We start from the raw sequence: 17,792 nt of genomic DNA on the forward strand, positions 1-17,792 counted from the left end.
CGCCGCCATGGGGTTCCGACCCCCTTCCCGCCAGCCTGTTTCTGGCGGTTTTTACCGCCAGGAACAGGATGGCGGGAACGGGTGTCGTGGGGCCCCTGGGGGCACCTGCACTGCCCATGCCACTGGCATGGGCATTGCAGGGGCCCCCTAACAGGGCCCCAGCATGATTTTCACTGTCTGCATGGCAGACAGTGAAAATCACGACGGCTGCTACTGCACCCGTCGCACACCTGCAACACCGCCGGCTCCATTCGGAGCCGGCTTCTGTGTTGCAGGCCCTTTCCCGCTGGGCCGGCGGGCGCTCCCTTGGCGGGCGCCGGCGGCCCAGCAGGAAAGTCAGAATAGCCCCCGCGGTCTTTTGACCGCGGGGCGGCCATTTGGCGGTTCCCGCCAGGCTGGCGGCGACCGCGGCCCGCCCGGGTCAGAATGACCCCCATGATGCATGTAGGTTCTATGTAACCCTCCCCTCACCCAACTACAAAGTTCCTTAATAACACCATATACTAGGACACTGCATGAAGTCTTGCTCTGTAAGTCTTCTTAGCCCAACACTAGCTGCAATAAGGATTGTGCCTCTTGTAGGGTGGTGCATAGATGGAATTTGCCCTTGCACAAAACCTTTAGCTTTGATTGCTGAATTAGAGGGGCCTGACCTCCAGCCTGAGCTCCAGCAGATCTGAATCGACCAATTGACTGAAGAAAGTCCCTTCCCCGATGAGCTGCTGTGGCTGACATGTAAGAGCATACCCGGAAATAACCCTCATCAGGCACCGTAAAGCTTCACTTCTGAATTGCTTTGGTAAAAATGTGTTTATTAATGTGATGGCATAGTTCCCAAAAATGGGACATGAATACTTAGAATTAGACGAGCAGTGGGCTGGAACCTGATGTACCCACTTAATAGTAAGGTCTGGGAGGGTGTCCTCGAGAATGTGCAATGTAATGAAAGAGTCAACAAGGTGTAAAGTGCTCTCAAAGTTCCCAGAGCTCTCTGCACCTTCAGGGACCCCCACAAAATGCAAATTGGATCTTCGCACATAGGGCCTTAGGGCCAGATGTGGCAAGCAGTTTTGCCCATTCTATGTCTATGGGAAAATGTGTTAGTACATATGGCCCTAATTTATGAAAAGTTAGCACCACCTTTACTACATTTTTTGACGCAAAAGCACCACAAACTTACAAAATATAATTATATTTATAATTATATTTTGTAAGTTTGAGCTGCTTTCACGTCATAAATGAAGTAAAGGCGGCACTAACTTTTCATAAATCAGGTCCATAGTTCTCCAACTCATCCACTTTTCCCTGTGAGACTGTCAGCTTTGTTTTGCAGACTATCTAACTCTTTATCCCAAAGCAAGAGATCTTCCATATCAGACACCCTTTGCTCAACTCCTTACAGTCAAGGAATTGTGAAACCATCTCTTTGATTTTACCCAGTCTTTAGTGGATTATCACAATCCCTGTGCCCTTTGAAGACTTAAGTGACCGAACCTCAGCTAAGATAGTTTCAAACAGGAGCGCAAGCATGCCTAAATAAGCAGAAGAACTTGGCTGATTAACTGGGTAGAAATGTCAGTGGTAACAGAAGCCCTTAGATTGTGCTGCCACACAATGCTTGCACCCTCTGCAATAAAGTATTCTTGAGGCAGGGGACGTCCAGATTGCCAAGTAGCAAAGTCAAAGACAAAGTCAATGAGGAAGCTGTCTAGGCCTGTAAGCACTTACGGGGATACATCTTTAGGGGCCATAGAGACTGTGGCAGGCAAGTGAAAAGAGAGAGTGCACTGCCAGGGACACTCCAGCTGAAGGACACTCAACCCACCTGCTGTGACTCCTCCTCCTCGAGGCAAGGTGCCTTACTCCCCCAATAGGAGGCACCTGGGTCCCAACATCTCTTCCATCTCAGGTAATGTTTTTTCTGGCCCCCGTGGCTTTCAAGCCACTCGCTGTTGCAGCACCCTGTGTCATCCAATCAGCAGCTGCCTCACACTGAACAACACAATCAACACAATCAACTAAAACAAGTCTTGTTTGTTTCTGCCAAAGAGATCATGCCCTTTCTTTCTTTCAGTGATGTTTGTTTGCTTTTCCGAACTCTGGTGATAAACCTTTCCAAATTCTACTCAGTGCCCCTAAAATTGCACAACTGAAGTGAGTGATCACACTCAAAGAATAGGTGTAAATTCTTATTCATTGATGTAGAATGCATCCATGACAGAATAACATGAAGATACATCCTGTACCTTAGAAGTCCTGGCAGTAACTGACAAACTGGTTGCTACCAGAGTTCAGGGAAACAAGAACGTTCTCATTCCAACATACTTATCCCATATTTAAAATACGACACAGGCACTTACAACGCCTTCCCCTTTATTAACTTGAAAAAAAAAAATAATACAACTGCTTAATGCATCATAAAATCCTTAAATGTACTTGGTACCCTTGTCATTCGTGCATTAGATGATCCTCCTCTATTAACAATATCAGTGTTCCAATCAGTCAAATTATGTAATACAGGAATTTCAATATTTTGACTTGTTTCATCCAGCATTTGTTTGTTTGCTATACCCTCTGACTGTAACCAAGACTGCCAATCTCAGTCAGTATCTATACTTCTTTTCCTATATAGGATTCTAGCTTGTTCAGGTGCTATTTTAACCAGTTGCCATTTGCTCCTCCAACCTTTTTCTTCCAACAATATGGAACTTTTGGTAACTTTTAAAACTTGAACTGGAAGAGAGAATTTAGATTGTCCTTTCCTAATTCTCTTTGGGCTTTTAATCATGGCCCAGTCTCCAATCTCAAAACCTGTGTTTTGAGAATGGTGTTTTTTGCCAGAATACTCTTTCATATTAACTTGTTTAAATGCAACAGTGCAAGATACTTCTTCGTTAAGTTGACTCCATCTTTCTCTAACATTTTTGTCTCTTAACCAATTTGGAAACAAACAAGAATATACATTGCGTCCCCTCAATAAAGTGAATGGTGCATCCTCTGTGGTACTGTGAGGTGTTATGTCATAATTCCACATTTTGCTGTTAAAAAAGTACCAATATCTAGCCGCCCTGAAGTTAATGCTGTTTGAATCCCTTCATTTATTGTTCTGTGGGCCCTTTCCACTAAGCCATTGGATCTTGGGAAATACAAAGTAACTTTATGAAGTTTATTATGATGATGTTTGAAAAATGAACATATGTTCTCAGAATCTAGATGTGTGCTGTTATCTGTTGTGATTTCTCTTGGTGACCCTTCCAACATAAAAACTTTTTTCAGACATGTTATAGCAGCCTTTCGTATTTGAAGGTTCTATGAATTAAAAATAAATCCAGTTAGAATAATAATCAATGCAGTCAATTAAATATCACATGTCATTCGGAAGCAATAAAAATGGACCTGAAAAATCTAACCCTATTTTGTCTGATGAGCTGCAGGAAATGGTACTAGATGTAATGGAGTTTCTCTTGTTCTCCAATGTTTATCTGAGTTTAAACACTCAGGACATTTATCAATCAAAATTTTACATTGCTACTAGAGCTGGCCACCAATAATATTGTTTCTATTTTTTACATGGTTTAGAAATACCTAGGTGTCATTGATGGGCTAAATTAATCAGATGATGTCCTACACCTTCAGGTGTTATAAATACTTAACCTCTCATTACTAATCCATTTACTATTGACAAATATTGTGAATTATTCTGACATTTTAGCAAGTGCTTTGAGTTCACAGGATAAGAATCTGGTTTCTGGGCAAACTTGAACATTGTACTGGGTTATTTTTTATGTCCAAACAATTTTTCTTCTGATTCTTTGTTGCCACATTCATTAATGGCATCTACAATTGCTACAACACATTCAGTATCTTCTAACATATCTTCTTCATCATCATCTAGTGATATGCGTGATAAGCAATCTGCTTGGATATTCTTGCCACCCTTTACTTCAAAATTATGCTCTTGAAGTTTAGAGATTAGTTTTATAAGCCTGGCAGAAACATTGCTAGATCCTTTTTCACAAAGTATATTTACAAGAGGTTTATGATCTGTGAACAAATTGAATTTACACCCCAAATGTACATTTTAAATTTCTGCACTGCCTATGCACAAGCTCTTTTGATAGTATTGTAACACTTCTCAGCTTGCCCAAGTGTTCTCGATGCAAAACCAAATGTTTGGTCTTTATCATTCATCCACTGACTTATACTGCTCCCAAACCAGTCAAACTGGTGTCAACTATCATTATACATTTGCAACCTGATTTATAATTATGTAACGCTGGTGCATTAACAATCAAACTTTTTTACTTTATGGAACATTTCTCTCAATTCCTCTGCCCACAATAATTTCACACCTTTTCTTAACAAGACTCTTAATGGTTCTACGATTCGAGAATAGCCTTGTATAAATCGCACAATATACCCATCTAAGCCAAGAAATGACTTGAGGCTGTCCCTATCTTTACTTGGTATCACTTCCTCGAATGGCTTTTAACAGAGAAAATGTAGATTTAATACCTGATGATGATATATAGTGACTTATATTTTCAAACTTTTGAACTCCGAATTGCTTAGAATGAGATTGTGCTTCTGTTTATTATCAGCAAATATTAAGATATTACCCTGATATGCCTGAAGTCCCTGCATATCACCAATTTAATAACTCTTGAATTTGAGGTATGGGATGGTGATCAATTATTATATTTTTATTGAATTTTCATAAATCGGCACAAAATCTTAGCTACCCAGTCTTTTTCCAGCCACAACTATTGGAGAGACCCATTGAGCCACATTAGTAGGTTCAATAATACCTTGTGAACACATTGCTTGAAACATTTTTTAAACCTTCCCTTATACTTAGAGGCACACTGCGTACCTTGTGCATCATAGGAGAAGAATCAGGTATGAGTTTAATTTGGTGCTTGAAACCTTTGACTACCCCAACTTTCTCCTGACAAATACCCACAAACTGCTTAATGATATTCTCAATATCTTGAATTTCCCCTTGAACACATCATAATTGTATTTTTTGATTAGCACCTACCCTCATATGTTCTTTAGGCAACTCAACTACTCTCACTATATTTTCTGCACCTGGGACTAAATATAGTCCAATTTTTGCTAAATCCTTCCATGCAATTATATTCTTTCCTTTGACTGCAACATATACTTTGGTGTGCGTATTCCTTCCTAAATACTCCAACTTGGTTTCAAAATTGCCAATCATCTCAATAAACTTTTTTCCAAAGGCTTTGGCATTAACATCTGAAGCAATAAAACGTATTTTATTATTCCACAACTCATAATAAGTAGTATCCCTTAAACTCAATATGGGAGATCCTGAATCTGCCATAACTTGTAAAGCAATGCCTTTAATTTTAGCAACTAGCAAAGGATCTTTAACAGAATTTTGATCCTGTACAGAATTACATTCAATTGTTAAGACTACATTGCTAAGTCTTTCTATTACTGTTTGTTCCTCAATATCTATACTATTTACTCTCACCGGTGTCTTAGAACCTTCGCATACTGCCTGGAAGTGGCCTATTTTTTTTATAAATCATACAGCATTTTCCTAATACAGGAAAATTAGGATTAGTGCCAATGTGACTTTTAGAACCATATCTATAAGAATGTACATTTTGTTTCTTCATATTTTTTTCTCCCTTTTGCTTTAAATTGAAGGCACACAGAGCTTCCTTATATTCCTCCATGTCATTATGGCAATTTATGAAGTTCACTGGAATGCCAGCATTTAAAACCGTAGAAGAAATTATTGAGTGCTCTATTCCTTTGGCCAAATCAATTACCCCAATGAAGGTTGGATTCCTACATGCCAACAATCTTTCTTGAATTTTATGTGAAAAACAATTACATACAAATTGATCATGGATATACGTGTCAATGTTACTCCGAACTCACAGGTTGCTGCAAGAGTCCTTAATGCTGATACATACTCCTCAACACTTTCTTCCTCATGTAGTTTGCCCTTAAAAAATGTATGCCGTTCAATCATAATGCTAGGTTCATCAGAATAATGCCAGCATAGCATTTCTACAGCTTCTTTATATTGATTCCATTCACAATCGCCTGAATGACCCTGAGGAGGTGTTAACACGGGCAGATTGTCAAAGATTTCTTGTGCTGCATGTCCCAGACTACCATATAATAATGCTGATGTATATACAGTAGAGTATCCAATAGCATCAAATGCAACAAAATAATTTACAAATAGTTTATACCATTGCTTCCACTGAATTGGTGGTTTGCCGAGGTTCTGAAGAAACAGTGGTGGTTGAACAAACTGGTGTGGAGAAGCAGACAAAGCCATGAAGGTTCTAAAAATATCTCTTCCTGTGCTTATAGTTTGACCTTAACCTGTGAAAGCTAAAATGTATTAACTGCTTTAGGTGTTTATCACAATATTGTAAATAGAAAGTTTGAACAACAGGAAAATTCTTAAAATACAATGTAGTTCAAAGTGTGCCCATCACTGTGTTTAGGCAGGCCAAATGAAGTTGAGTAACTTACATGGAAGGTGTGCCTATCGCTGCACAAGGCACTTAATACTTTGTTGTAATCCTGGCAGGCAATCCATTCAAAGACGGCTGCTGAGACATGACTCACAGCAGCTTTAACACCAATGGATGTTCTAATTAGTTTGCCTGTCACTGAGGGTAAGAGCAGGCAACAGATAATCACTGTTTAAAATCAGCACATAACTCACAATAAAGGCGTGTCGATCGCCGATTCTGTAAAAGTAGGCAATTGCTTTTATTTTTTTAAATTTATTTAATTTAAAGCATGCAAATAGCTATATAAAGTCGGGACGTAAATCACAATGAAGGCGTGCCGATCACCGTAGATAAAGATGTGCTGATCACCAAAGCTTAGTGATCAAAGGATCTTTTCCCCAAAAATAAGGCCGCCTTACGAGGCCAGGAGAAAATAGCAGAGAAAGGCGCTGAGCATGAGCTGGAGTGCCACATCATACTCCAGGCACAAATTAAGATGGCAGCTTGCGTACATGCTCTCTCCAATCAAGATGGTGGCCTGCGGGTACACGTCACATGCCCTTCAAAGCATCTACTCTGGCTTAACGACTCCACTGTCACTTGCTTGCGCACCCACCTCTACTAAGTAAAATGGCAGTTAGAAACTTCTCACTGCACCTGAAAATGTAGATTTTCCTAGTAACTTATGAAGGAAAGTCTTAATTTTATTAAAGACACAGAGGCAAATTTATGAATTTCTTTTCTTGTTTTATTGAATGGCAGCAGTCAAGACAAAGAACAACAAATCCCAGAAGACCAAAGAAACATGGCCAATGGGAGAAAACGAGTAGTCCAAGCGAATGCACCAATCACAGTAGAGTGTTGCCGTAAATACTCATCTTGACTGTGAACAGCCTTCTTTTCTTGTGCGAGAGATTAGAAAGTAAAAAACAAAGGAAAAATGGAACAAACTATGCAAATTGCCATAACTAAAGCCAAGAGGTCTTGAAGAATATTCAGCAACAGAGACTTGGAACTGGAGAATAGAAAGTCGTTGGGATGCAGGAGGCAATTTTGACCATCTGGAGGGGCAGGAAGAGTCCACCGTAGGCTCATCGGAATGGGATGATCAGGATGATGGTTGTGAAGGAGTAGAAGATGCTAAAAGGGAGGGAAACAACAAAGTATCAAGATATGTTGAGACGGGATAATACTCGCCTCCGTGTCTTTAATGAAATAAAGACTTTACTTCATAAGTTACTAGGAAAATCAAAATTTTATGGCAAGACCGGTGGCTCCTATTATGCTAGTTTAAAGCAAATTAATCACAGTTAATGAGGCATGTTGAATTGGTTTACAATAAAATGCTCTCAACACATTATCATTAGACCAGTCAGCCGATTTGAGAATGTCTTCCAAGCGAGAGCCAGCCCAGAAGGCTTTAGAGGCCACAGCACCACTAGCAGAATGAGCCCCAAAGACAGAAATGTCGACCCCTGCAGGGACATGACCCACTTAACCCAATGGGCCAGAGTTAGAGAGGAGACATGCTTAAAAGGTTTCCTGAAGGAAATCAGAAGCTGGAAAGCAGAAGAAGATCTCAAATTGGCTATCTTATGTTCATATATTTTTAAGCATTGCCCCACACAAAGTTTAGGCTGGTCAGGAAAAAAAGGATGAAAAACCGTTGACAAATTGGTTTTAGAACGTCTATCAACATTAAACAATACACCTGAAGGAGTAAAATGGCAAGCAGAGATATCAAGAGCTCTAACATCTGAAAGGCGTCTAAGCGAAACAAGACATAGTAACATAGCAAGTTTAGCCGATAGTTTTTTTAAAGATAGCATAATATTATCTGGCCAAGATATAAAGAGATTAAAAACAGCATTAACGTCCCACAGAGTGCTGTACCTTGGAGTAGGAGGATTGGAAAACTTTACTGCCTTTAACAAACGACAGACAAGAGGGTGTTCGCCAATTGGTTTTCCATTGATGTAAGGATGAGCAGAGGAAATAGCCCACTTATGCAAATTGATGGTATGATAGGACTTACCTTTACTAGCTTCAGCCGCCAGGAAATTAACGATAAAAATTACATCCGCTGAAAGGGGATTGATATGTTTTCCCATACACCTGCTTTGCCAAAATGACCAGGCTGATTTGTAAGCTTTCTTGGTACCTGAGGCCCATGAAAGTTCAATGAAGATTGAAGCCTCTACTGAAATAGAAGGGATTGGTTGGGAATCCCTGACAATTTCCATGCTGAGAGGGTGAGAAGATTCTCTAGAATCAAGCTGGGAGGAAGAAAGGGGATTGGAGAGGAAGTCTGGAAGGGACGGAAGCACACAAGGGAAATCTAATGCTAACTCCAGAAGGGAAAGAAACCACACTTGGGATTGCCAAAAGGGGGCTACGAGAACCACCACGGCATGCCAATGTCTGAGCTGGGCTAGAAATCTGCTTATCATAGCGTAAATGAGGGAGGATGATCAATCCTGAGAAAAATCATTGAATGCTAGAGCTAAGGGATCTGGACGCTAACTGAAGAAAAGGGGTAATTGAGCGTTGAGTCAAGACGCAAATAGATCTATCTGGAAAGGGCCCCATTTGTGAGAAATAGCCTCGAAAATCGTGGGATGAAGTCTCCAATCGCTTGAATCTAGGAGATATCGGAAATGCCAATCTGCCACCATATTGAGGTTGCCCATCAAATATTCTGCCTGAACCGAAATTCTGCTTTGGAGGCAAAATTCCCAGAACCCTTTCGCTAATTCCGCTAGAGGTTTGGATCTTGTGCCTCCCAAATGGTTGATATAACGGACCACTGAGATATTATCCATTCTGAGAAGAACTGAGCAACAAATCCTGTCTTTGGCTAGGCTTTTTGTTGCAAAGGAGCCGGCAAGCATCTCTAAACAGTTGATGTGCAACTTTAACTCCTGTAGAGACCATGTGCCTCTAGTCAAGATTGGTCCACATCGGGCTCCCCAAACGGAGCGGCTTGCATCGGATTCTAATATTAGATCTGGGGCTGATGCAAAGATTGTCCTGCCGTTCCAGGCATCTAACTGGTATATCCACCACAGCAGTTCTGCACGAGATTCTTGATCTAAAAGAACAATGTCTGAATAAGAGAGACCTTTTTGTAGATGACGTATTTTGAGTCTTTAGAGGGCTCTGTAGTGGAGTGGGCCTGGAAAGATGGCCTGAATCGAGGAAGGGAGAAGACCTACTATCCTTGCTAGGGTTCTTAAAGATATAGGGTCTGATTACAACTTTGGCCCGCCGTATTACGAGTCCATTATATCCTATGGAACTGGTAATACGGTGGGCGGGATATCTGTCACATTTGAGACGCATAACCCCCTCCGCCAAAGTTGTAATCAGGCCCATAGTGGATTTGCGTAATGTCCCCAAGAATTTCAGATTTTATGGATTTTACTTTTGCAGAAGGAAGATGGAAGGAAGCTGAGATGGAGTCGACTAGAAACCCAAGGAATTCTAGACATTGAACTGGAACTAGAAAAGACTTCTTGATATTTATGAGAAAACCAAGGTTCGACAGAAGGGAACAGGCTAACTGGAGATGAGATTGAAGAGACAAAACACTCTGATTCATGATAAGGATGTCATTGAGATAGATAATTAGCCTGACTCCTTGGGCTCTGAGAAAAGCTACTACGGGTCTCATGAGTTTTGTGAAACACCAAGGAGCTGAGGAAAGGCTGAAATGAAGTGAGGAAAAATGATAAATCTGGTTTAACCATTCGAATTGAAAGAACTTCCTTGACTCTGGATGCATGGGAACGGTAAGGTATGCACCCTGAAGGTCTAAACAAACCATCCAATCGTTCTGTAGAAGAGAATCTCCAAGATGGAGAATAGTTTGCATTTTGAAATGTCTATGATGACAAAACGGTTGAAATGTTTCAGGTTGATGACCAGACGCAACTTCTTGTTTTTCTTTTGAACCAGAAAAACAGAAATTATGAAACCTGTAGGATCAACCTGGCAAGGGACAATTGCGTGCTTTTGCAGAAGGGATTGTACCTCTGTGGAAATTAGATTTGTCATCTCTGCAGAGAATTTGGGTGGGTGAGGAGACACCCGTTGAACAGGCGTTGAGTAAAGTTTGATAGAATAGCCCTGAACTGTGCTTAATACCCATAGATCTGCGGTAATCGACTGCCATTTGTGAATTAACAATGCAAGACGACCTCCTACAATAGGAAGGCCAAAAACAGGACTTACTGGTTTGAGTTCCGAACCTGGAACCTCTGCTGCCTTTGTTGAGGAAGCTGTGACCTCTTTGTGGGTAGAATTGACGTTTGTATTCTTGGTAGGAGGAATTGAAGGCACCACGAGAACCCTGGTTGTTGTAGGAGCGGCCGGCAAAGCGGTTCCTACCTCTGCCGGCCCTGGCAATAACCCAATTGTTAAACATCTTTGTGAGGGATTGCTGGGCCTTATCCAGTGAAGTAAAAGTTGACACATACTTGCCTAACTCCTTCATGAAGGAATCTCCAAAAAGGAGACGTTCCGCTTTGATGCCTGGATCTGAGGTCACCAGGTTGACCAGCTTGGGATCAAGTTTTAAAAGTAAACCTTTCCTGCGTTCATGAGTGATTGCAGCCTTGGCTTTCCCCAAAGGACACAATGATCTTTGGACCCATAAGGACAAATCAGCAGGATTGATAGACGAATTGTCCAGCTGAGCTGCTTCCGCCATGTCAAATATGCAAGTCAACGGACCCACGATGTCCAAGAGTTTGTCCTGACATGTGGCCCAAGCCTTATCAACCCCCTTGCAAGGATCCTTACCGAACTTGGCAGTAGGGAAGGATAAATAGTCGGCATAGAAGTGATTTTGGAATGCAGCGAAGGACGTGGACATTCAGAACAAGGTTTTGCTCTAGATTGATTGTTCAGGGGAGTCTGCAGTCTGGAAGCAACGTAATCCCCAACGTGATCTGCCGGAAACTATTCCGTGGAGTGCAGATGGTGTATGTCATTTGGGTCAAATATAGGAACCCCTTCCGAGTCGGTAATTAATAGAGGTTTAGTAGCCTCTTGCACCGAAAACCACACTTTTTTGGGTGGAGAAGAACAAACAGTATCCCCATCATCATTGTTAGATGTGGCTGCATCTGAAACCACCTCTGGAATTTCATCATCGGTATCCAAAATACTGGAAATGACAATAGGCGCAGTAATATGTTTGGATTTTTTGGAACATTTTAAAGACGATTTATTTTTATTTGCAACCCCCTCCCTTAAGGGAGGCCTGTGAGGAGCCATGTCCTCTGCCGTATTGTGAGGAAACCTCACCAACCAACACCACTTTTGGAGTATTTTTAGAAAGAAGGCGTTTTCTGCTATCCCCCGTAGACTTGGCCAAAATCGTCTTGGATACCACGTTCAAAACTGAATTCTCAAAATGTTTTGAAAATGTATTAATGAAGGCTGAAACAGCCTGTTCAACAGAAAGTTCAATAAAGTCATTTAAATGCTCATTGACCATTTCTTCCTCCTCATTCATTGTTTTATTTAGAGGGGAACTATCTATCTCCATACAGATAGGCAGAAAAAACTGTGGAAAACGAAATGGGAGAGCAAGGGTTAAATATTCCTCAGCTTAGAGGAAAAAGCAACTCGGCTCCGCCTATGGGCGTAGAAAAGGGGAGGTTCAGGAAGAAAGTAACATGAAGGAGATGATATAGCAGGACCGGAGGCAGAAACAAATGAAGCAGTAAGGGAAATACCCCACATATATATATAAATGTTGAGTAAAGACGCAGTCACTGGAACGACGTTTCTCTCGACCGTTCACCAGAAAATGGTGGCGTGGTGAGAGAAACGCGAAACATTCATGGGAAAACGCAAAGGGGAGCACGCCCATAGGAGAAGACGGACGTTTGAGAATGTGGCTACCATCCGAACTGAACAGAGAAAAAGGGAACTACAGCGCAATAGAATGGAGTGCACCACAACTTAATAATGTAAAGAACCTAAGTAAATAATGAAAGATAAAATGTTTTGCAATACTTATCTTGACTGCGAGCAGCAAGAAAAGAGGGCTGTTCACAGTCAAGATGAATATTTATGGCAACACTGTACTGTGATTGGTGCCTTTGCTTGGACTACTTGTTTTCTCCCATTGGCCATGTTTCTTTGGCCTTCTGGGATTTGTTATTCTTTGTCTTGACTGCTGATATTCAATAAAACAAGAAAAGAAATGCATAATAGGAGCCTCCTGTCTTGCCATAAAATTGAAATTTGGTCCTCCTGCATACACTCAAATGAAATCTCTGCAACACCGCACAGGCAATAACTCAGAAGCTGACACGATGATTGTCCCTCTAGAACTGAAGTTGGTCAGTGGGGGCTCCAATGGTTTCTCCTCATCGTCAATACGAAATGAGTGGTCGCACTGAAAGAATAATTATACATTCATATTTATTGATGTAGAATGCGCCCACAACCGAATAACAAGAAGATACATCCTGTACCTCAGAAGACCTTGCAGTAACTAGCAAACTAGTCACAGCCAGAACCCTGAGAAACAAGAACGTTCTAATCCCATCATTCTTATTGCCACATTCTAAATATGACATAGACTCTTACAGTAACAATACATATTTGTCTGGTTCAGATACATGCCTAAAACGTAAGCAGGAGTCTAAGTCAAAGGAAGTCGAGGCAATTGTTGTATAACCCCTTCGCTGCAGGCCTTTTCCCCCTCAGGTGCCAGGCCTTTTTTTGGCTATTTGGGGCAGTTCGCGCTTAGGCCCTCATACCTTTTTGTCCATATAAGCTGCTCACGCCAAATTTACGTCCTTTTTTTCCAAAATCTTAGGCATTCTAGAAGTACCCAGACTTTGTGTGTCCTCCTGAAGGAAATGAAGAAATTGGACAAAATACAGCAAAAATGTTGTTTTAAAAAAAATGGGAAAAAAGGACTGCTGAAGAAGGCTTGTGGTTTTTCCCCTGAAAATGACATCAACAAAGGGTTTGCGGTGCTAAAATCACCATTTTCCCAGCTTTCAGGAACAGGCAGACTTGAATCAGAAAACCCTACTTTTCAACACAATTTTAGCATTTTACTGGGGCATACCCAATTTTTACTATTTTTTGTGCTTTCAGCCTCCTTCCAGTTAGTGACAGAAATGGGTATGAACCCAATGCTGGATCTCAGAAAGCTAAACATTTCTGAAAAGTAGACAAAATTCTGAATTCAGCAAGGGGTAATTTGTGTAGATCCTGCAAGTGTTTCCTACAGAAAATAACAGCTGAAATAAACAAATACTGAAATTGAGGTGACAAAACAGCCATTTTTCTTCACGTTTTACTCAGTAACTTTTTCCTGCAATGTCAGATTTTTTTAAGGAATATACCGTAACATCTGCTGGACTCTTCTGGTTGCGGGGATATATAGGGCTTGTAGGTTCATCAAGAACCCGAGGTACCCAGAGCCAATAAATGAGCTGCACCTTGCAATGGGTTTTCATTCTGTACCGGGTATACAGCAATTCATTTGCTGAAATATAAAAAGTGAAAAATAGGTATCAAGAAAACCTTTGTATTTCCAAAATGGGCACAACTTAAGGTGATGAGAAGCAGTGGTCATTTGCACATCTCTGAATTCTGGGGTGCCCATACTATCATGTGAATTACTGGGCATTTCTGAAATAGATGTCTTTTTTACATATTGTCTTACATTTGGAAGGACAAAATGTAGAGAAAGACAAGGGGCAATAACACTTGTTTTGTTATTCTCTGTTCCTCCAAGTCTCCCGATAAAAATGGTACCTCACTTGCATGGGTAGGCCTAATGCTCGCAACAGGAAACACCAAAATGAACACATCACATTTTTACATTGAAATCTGATATGTTTATTTCAAAGTGCCTAGCTGTGGATTTTGGCATCTAGCTCAGCCGGCACCTAGGGTGGCTTGTGGGGCTCTGACAGGTTCTGTTACCCAGAATCCTTTGCAAACCTCAAAATCTGACCAAAAAAACACTTTTTCCTCTCATTTAGGTGACAGAAAGTTATGGAATCTGAGAGAAGCCACAAATTTCCTTCTACCCAGCGTTCCCCCAAGTCTCCCGATAAAAATGGTACCTGACTTGTGTGGGTAGGCCTAGCACCCGCGACAGAAAATGCCCCAAAACCAACGTGTACACATCACATTTTCCCAAAGAAAACAGAGCTGTTTTTTGCAAAGTGCCTAGCTGTGGATTTTGTCCTCTAGCTCATCCGGCACCTAGGGAAACCTAGCAAACCTGCTAATTTTTTAAAACTAGACACCTAGGGGAATCCAAGATGGGATGACTTGTGGGGCTCTGACCAGGTTCTGTTACCCAAAATCCTTCGTAAACCTCAAAATTTGGCCAAAAAAACACTTTTTCCTCTCATTTCGGTGATAGAAAGTTCTGGAATCGGAGAGGAGCCACAAATTTCCTTCCACCCAGCATTTCCCCAAGTCTCCCAATAAAAAATGGCACCTCACTTGTGTGGATAGGCCTAGGGCCCGCAACAGGAAACACCCCAAAACACAACATGGACACATCACATTTTCCCAACGAAAACAGAGCTGTTTCTTACAAAGTGCTTAGTTGTGGATTTTGGCCTCTAGCTCAGCTGGAACCTAGGGAAATCTAGCAAACCTGCACGTTTTTGAAAACTAGACACCTAGGGGAATCCAAGATGGGGTGACTTGTGGCGCTCTCACCAGGTTCTGTTACCCAGAATTTTTTGCAAATCTCAAAATTTGGTAAAAAACAGAAAGTTCTGGAATCTGAGAGGAGCCCCAAATTTCCTTCCACCCAGCATTCCCCCAAGTCTCCCTATAAAAATGTTACCTCACTTGTGTGGTTTGGCCTAGTACTCACGAAAGGAAATGCCCCAAAACACTATTTGGACACATCAAAATTATCAAATACAAAACTACCTGTTTTTGCGGAGGTTGCACCTGCGTTTTTGGTCCTGGGCTCAGCTGCCATCTGGGGAAACATACCAAACCCAGACATTTCTGAAAACTAGACACCTGAGGGAGTCCAGGGAGCTGTGACCTGAGTGGATCCCCCAATGTTTTCTTACACATAATCCTCAGCAAACCTCAAATTTAGTTTAAAAATCACTTTTCCCCAAATTTCTGTGTGGGATCACTGCACGGGGACACAATTCCTACCACCAAACATTCCCCTCCGTCTCCCGGTAAAAATGATACCTCACTTGTGTAGGTGGGCCAAGTGCCTGTGACAGGGAAGAGCCAAAAACATGTTGAAATTGAGGGGGAACCAAAGCGGGTCCAAAAGGGCAGTTTGAAAAAAAACATTTTTCGGCTGACAAGTGCAGCAGAATTTTAATTGGTATAGATGAGACAATGTTGGGTGGTAGGAATTTTGTGGATTCCGGCAGATTCCGGAAGGTTTTATCACAAAAATGTGGGAAAAATGTGTGATTTCCAGCAAAGCTGGAGGTTTGCAGGGCATTGTGGGTAAAAAAATGGTGCGGGGTGCCTGTGAACCACACCACCCTGGAATCAACCAGATGTTTAATTTTCAGATGTATCTAGGTCTTGTGGATTTTTCTTCATGGCAGCGTCCCAAAGCCAAAAAAGTGCAGCCCTCACCATTCCTAGTGGGACGATTTTGAGAGTTACCAAGCTCTCATGGCCCAAATGTAAAACCAAAACCCAAAATAATCAAATGCCATGGGATAAGATGTTTTAGTGTGCGGGAAAGAGCTTAAAGATTCTTACGCCTTTCAGTTGTGGTGGGGGCATAACCAGGCCCATACTGGTTGGTAGCCACCATTCCACTATTTTATTTTTTAATTCCATGGCATCTAGTAGACTTTCTGCCCCCAGGGGTGTGGATCGGGGGTTATTGCCCCATCTGCCCATTGGTGGGCAGAACAACTTTGGCCCCATTTATTTGGGGTGGGGGTACCATACCCCAACCCTCTTATTTAAAAAAAAAAATCTTCCTTGGTCTCTGGTGGGCTTCTTACCCCCCTTGGGGGCAGATGGGCCTTCCAAAAATAGGCCAATCTGCCCCCAAATGGGGCAGATGTTGCCAACAGTAATGTGACCCCATGGGGAGTGACCCTTGACCAATGGGCGGCGCCCTCAAACAAAACATACACATACACATACACACACACCAATCCCTGGTGTCCAATGGTTTCTAAGGGGGGGCAGAAATGGTCGAAATACAATTTGCCCCCAGTGGAGCGACCCTTGCATAAGAGGTCGCTTCCCATACATAAAAACATAAAGTAAATAAAATATGTAGATATATATATCTATATATATATATAGATATATATATCTATATATGTATATATATATATATATATATATATATATATATATATATATATATATATATATATATATACATACATATATGTATATATATATCTATCTATATATATATATATATACATATATATATATATATATCCCTGGTTTCTAGAGGTTTCTGCCCCCCCAGGGGCAGATCAGCCTAATTATAGGGGGGGCAGAAATGGCCCAAAAATATTTTGCACCCCCGAGGAGCGTCCCTTGCCCAAGGGGCCGCTCCCCTTATGCGTAAGTATAAAAAAACAAAAAAAATCCCTGGTGTCTAGTGGTTTCTGTCCTCTTGGGGACAGTCATGGCCTAAAAATAATTTGACCCCCCAAGGAAGTGACTCTTGCCAGAGGGGTTGCTCCCCACATATAAAAATAAAAAAAAAATGTTATCCCTGGTGTCTAAGAGTTTTCTGGCCCCCCCAGGGGCAGATCGGCCTAATTATATTAGGCCGATCAGCCCCTGGGGGGCAGAAATGGCCCAAAAATATTTTGCCCAAGGGGCTGCTCCGCTTATGCGTAAGTATAAAAAAATATATATATATATTCCCTGGTGTCTACTGGATTCTGCCAGCCTAAAAACAATTTGGCCCTCCAGCGAGCGACCCTTGCCCAAGGGGCTGCGCCCTTAAAAGAAAAAAATATCCCTGGTGTCTAGGGGTTTTCTACCCTCCCCCCAGGGGCAGATTGGCCTAATTATATTAGGTCGATCTGCGCCTAGGGGTTGGCAGAATTGGCCTAAAAATAATAAGGCCCGCTAGGGAGCGACCCTTGCCCAAGGGGCCGCGCCCTTTATTGAAAATCCCTAAAAAAAAATCCCTGGTGTCTAGTGGGCATTTAGATCTGGCAGCAGAGTTGCTGTGAGAGACAAGAAAGGAAAGGAAAGGTCTTTCCTTTCCTTTCTTGTCTCTCCCGCCGGAAGAGAAATGCAAAAGCATTT

Source organism: Pleurodeles waltl, chromosome 11, assembly GCF_031143425.1.
Source record: "Pleurodeles waltl isolate 20211129_DDA chromosome 11, aPleWal1.hap1.20221129, whole genome shotgun sequence".
Classification (NCBI taxonomy): Eukaryota; Metazoa; Chordata; class Amphibia; order Caudata; family Salamandridae; genus Pleurodeles; species Pleurodeles waltl.